This window comes from Vombatus ursinus, unplaced genomic scaffold (genome assembly GCF_900497805.2).
Source record: "Vombatus ursinus unplaced genomic scaffold, bare-nosed wombat genome assembly UNPS02014792.1, whole genome shotgun sequence".
Classification (NCBI taxonomy): domain Eukaryota; kingdom Metazoa; phylum Chordata; class Mammalia; order Diprotodontia; family Vombatidae; genus Vombatus; species Vombatus ursinus.
In genome coordinates, this window is record NW_020954570.1 from 15,572,632 (window position 1) to 15,577,952 (window position 5,321).

A 5,321-nucleotide genomic window follows, 5' to 3' on the forward strand; every position below is an offset into this window, starting at 1 on the left:
ATTAAGAGTAGACAGATATATTCCCTGCTAATTATTATATTTCTTCTATACCAATATATTCCTTCTATACGTATGCATTTTATTATTTGTATCATTTTAGTAAACATATCTTGCATCAGAAGACATTTGTGTGTATACACAAATACATACATATATCCTTGTTCTTTTTTTATTTAAAAATGCCTTATTGTGGTTTTTATTGTTTTGTTTTTAATCATTGATCTTGAATTTCTAAGACTGATTCTGTTTCTACTTGTCCTAGATAAAGTGTCTTTTGATAATTGACCCCCTCCCCATTTTTGCCTTTCTGACAAATAAGAATATCTCTTCACACATAGAGGCAGCTAGGTGGTACAGTGGATAGAGCACCATGCCTAGCATCAGGAAGATCTGAATCTAAATATGGCTTCAGACACTTATTAGCTGTGTGACCCTGGGAAAGTCACTTAACACTTCTTTGCCTTAGTTCCTCATCTGTAAAATGGGGACACACTGGAGAGAGAAATGGAAAACCACTACAGTATCTTTGCCAAGAAAACCCCAAGAACAAAGTCCATGGGGTAACATAGAATCAAACATGACTGAACAACAAACAACAATTACTACTACTATAAAGTTACACTTGGTTTTGAACCTTGGGCTCCATGTGGTTATAGAGCAGAGGCATCTGATATGAACCATCAAACTTATACAAGGAAGAAAGACTCCTTTTTGTGCATAAGAAAGAACCAATGAGCTAATGATTTTCCAATTCCTACAGTTGCCAATTATTGCAGTAGTGATTAGCAGTAGACCCAAAACTATTCACACCACAGCCCTGGTGGAATGAACCTTAATTGGAAATGTTGTTGTTGTTGAGTCATTTTAGTTGTGTGTGATTTTCCATGATCCCATGTGGGGTTTCCTTGACAAAGATACTGGAGTGATTTGCTATTTCCTTCTCCAGTTCATTTTACAGATGAGGTAACTGAGGCAAATAGTACTAAGTGAGTTGCTCAAGGTCACACAGCTATTAAGTGTCTGAGGATGTATTTGGAATCAAATCCTGCTGATTCCAAGGCCTGTGCTCTATCCACTACAGTACCTAGCTGCCCACGCCACCTAGCTGCTCATAACTGGAGATGAGGTGGGTCAAAATTAGTAATAATGGTCCTTCATCATCTTTCTGTGATACAAAGGACCATCCAACTATACCCTAAAATTTTATCTAAACAAATTTGGCTTCATATAAGTAAGTTTTGTTTCTGAGTTATCTCAGAGCAGGACCTATCATGTAAAAGTAAAAGAGAAAAAAAAATGAGTCATTAAGAAAATTTGCTCATAAATAGTGAAATACACCAATAAGTACTCAAACTGAAATTCACCAGGTAAAGTGAAATAAAGTTATGAAACCTGCTATTCATGGTAAAAAAAAAATAAGATGGTAAAAGGCTGGCTCTTTATGTAGTTATAGTCACTCAATGATTTCTAAGTGTTTCTGTAGCCACGAAGAGAACTATACACAACCAAGAAAAAATACCCAAAAACAACTTTTGTCAAAGCTCTAGCATAAATTGGAATAAGTCATCTTAATACTGAAGCATAAGAAAAATTACAAAGCACCAGTATTAGGAAAAAAATAAAACAAAACATATCTTCAGTTGTTTGTAAGACAGTACATTAGAATATCCCGCTTATTCCAGAATTGAGTATACCTCTCACATCCACTCCTACTTTTTTTTTTTCCCTTAGGCAGTTGGGGTTAAATGACTTGCCCAGGGCCACACAGCTAGTAAGTTGTCAAGTGTTTGGTCTGAGGCTGGATTTGAACTCAGATCCGCCTGACTTTAGGGCCAGTGCTCTATCCACTGCGCCACCTAGCTGCCCCATCCACTCCTACTTTTAAGAACTTCCTTATCTTTATTTCCTTCTTTGGGGTTTTCTTTAGGTCAGAAGGATCTGAAGTTATCTTTTTCTTTAGCCCTATCCAACCACACACAAAATAAATCCATTGTATTTCTTTCAAATGAGAGAGGTACAAAAGGAAGGCAAATGAGCTATTGCTAAATAGTTTTGGGTGGACCTGGGAAGGTTTTCAATTTTATTTGCCTAGTCTAATTAATTGATAATAAATAAGTAAAAACTTAATAGTGCTTTTGGGGGGTACTCTGGGTCACATGGGCAACAACATGGAGTGCTAGACATTTTTTCCTAATCTCCACAACCTCTCAAAACTCTTCCATTATGCAACAAAGATAAAGCAACCTCAACCATCTCCATGATCTGGGACACCCAGAATCCAAGAGAAAGTTTAAAACAAACAAACAAATGGACTGGTGCTCATTGATCCTGAGCTCACTCCACACCCCTCACTGCTTCCCATGCTACTGGGAGGGAGAAGCTGCACTGGTAGATGCAAGGACCTGGCACAGGCCTATAATAAAACTCATCCTGACATTCCATCCACCCTTCTTCTTTCTACTGACATGGAAGCCCTTGTCCTAGGCTGCAGAAGTTTGACTGAGCCAAGGCAGAGAAGATGGCCAAGATCATTAGGAACAAAAGCCTGATTTGGGGCTGCAACGCTATAATATCAGTGCTGCAAAGCTCTGTACTACTATTGTTAGAGAAGACAACCTTGTAGCATGGTGCCAGGTCAGAGAACTAAGGAAAAGAGGGAGCAGGACATGATACCAGGACAGCACAGGACACCATGTGTATGTGTTGGGGGGCAGGTAAGAAGGAGGGTATGGCTATGTAGCACTCCACTGAATTTAGAGAAAGAGCATAGCATCCAGCTGGGGACAATTCTGACCATCCAAAAGTCAGGTGAGGCAGAGATTAAGGCTGGTGAATTTGAATTTCCCAGTGTGGGAGGAGGCTAATGCACTTTGAGATCCAGCCCTCAAGGAAACTATCTTCAGAGAAGAAAAAGTCAGAAAATCAGGGGGAGGAGGGAAGACTGAAATTACAAAAAATGTAAGGAAAAAGAAAACTTGTAAAGCTTGAACATAAATAGATAAAATCAACAGGGAAAACTAACAATAGAATGTTATGGTCTCCATATCCAGTAAATGAGTTCAGAAGTCTATGAATAAATACTGTAAAACAAAGAAAAATGAAGCAATACTTGATGAAACAGAAGACCTTGTGAAATGTGAGGGGAACATGGAACTACAACATGTTATTTCTGAGTGATTCAAAAGAAAAACGAGAATTATGTGAGCAAAATATATGGCCTATATAATAAAAATAATGGGCAGAAGAGAAAAGCTGGAGTTCATAATGGCAAGATTCACCAAAGAAACAAAAGAGAACCATATATAGGGAATGCAAATAATCAGAAATAAAGGACAATTTAGAAGAAGAGAAATAAAAATAAAACTAGAACATTAAAATATATATATACTCATTGTGCAAGCAAAATATATTACTCTCAAAGACAGGATTCATAGAGACAACTTAAAGATCATAGGTTTCCTAGTAGAACGTGACAGGATAAAGCCTTAACACCACAATGAAGGAAATAATGGAAAGGAGCTGTCTAGAAATTTTGAATGTAGAGAATGAAATACCAAATGAAAAAATTCACAAATCATTTCCAGAAAAAAATAAAATAAAACCAGTCTGCAAACTCCAAGATTCATAGTGGTTAAAAGTAACAATCCAATTCTGAAACAAGTTTTGTAGGTGATAAATACAAATACAAAGGAAAGAAAATCCAAATAGCACAAGATTTTTCTGAACCTACCAAAAAACACAGGATGAAATGGAATAATGTGTTCCAAATAGCAACAAAGGACAAGATGTAGCCTAGGATGACCTACACTGCAAACCTGAATTTATTCATACATGAAAAAAGGTTTTTATTTGATGATAAAAAGGTATTTGAATCTTTTTTTTAGAAAGAAAACCAGAACTCAAAAGATTATTTGTTTCTTGAGCACCACAAGCAACAGAAATGCAGGGGGAGTGAATAAATGCAGCAAAGACAGCAACAGAGTGACAGCGGAGAGACTAGTGAGAAACTTATTTATAAATGTATACAAGGAGATGGGTAAAGTCAGAAGACTGTTGAAGTAACAGTGAAGAGGCAGGCATGGGGCATTATGGACAGAGGTGGGCACTGTCTTGCCTTCAGGTAAATCAATATCTTTCGTGGGACTACTTTACAATATGGGAAAGAATATGAAGTGAAGAAGGGATTAGGAGGATAGAGGGGAGCATGTGATGCTCTGGGATCAAAGCAAGAGTTAGCAGTGAGAGGAAGATGTAGCCCCTATGGTATTTGAAAGAGAAAAGGCTACATGGAGTGAATAAGGAAAATGGGGGAAAGATTGAAAAGAAAAGGAAAAAGGCCTTGCTTGAATAGTGGGAGGGAGCTCCATAGATGAATGTTCCCTTGCATGAAGAGAGATGGTCTGTGAAGCGAGATGGGGATGTTGAGCTAGGTGGGATATTTGGTACTTGAAAAGTCCATTTATCCTACCCCAGGATGGGGAAGGAAAGTTAAAATTCCTGGGGGAGCAGAAGAACATCAACCCAGGACACAGATTTTGAAACAGATGGGATAAAGGGTAACTAGGGAGGGTATAGGTCAGTGGATGGCTGCATAATTAGGAATGTGGTGGGGGATGGGTCCTATCATGGGATGGTGTCTTCTCTGACATTTGCAATAATTGGTGTTGTGGGAGTGAAGCACAATGGAAAATGGGAGGAGTCAGCCCTAAAAGTCAATGGTAGAAAGAGCTTAGAGGAAGAGCCTAGAATGAGTATCTTGTAATCTTTGATTGCACAAGGAATACAAAGAAAATAAAGACACAAGATAATTACAGAGGTCATGAATCAAAAAATAGATGAACAGAGAAGATGTATAACAGAGTGAGAGAAATCCTTTTTTTCAAAGGGGTTCACAACTTAAACTTAAAAAAAAACAACTAATTAAAAGGACTAGTTGAAGGGGAAGAGGAATTTACTTGACAAAGAGGGAAACAAGGAAGGGGTGGAATTATATAACCAGACAAAAGCAGGAGAGAAAAAGGAACTAATAAAATCTCCCTCCCCCCCAAAAAAAGCATAACAAACGAGAGGAGAGGTGAAAGGAAAAGACAGTGAGAACAGTATTACCTTAACAAAGATTAGGGTAAAGTAACTGAAGAAACATAGTATTGAGTTTATAGCAAAAGAGGGGAAAAAATCATAATTTGAAAAAAAATTAGAGACAAGTGGAGGAAAATATAAACCTATCTCTCATTACTTTGAATATGAATGGATTAAATAATCCAATAAAATGAAAAAGTGACAGATTGGATAAGAAAACAAAATCCTACAATCTGGTGCTT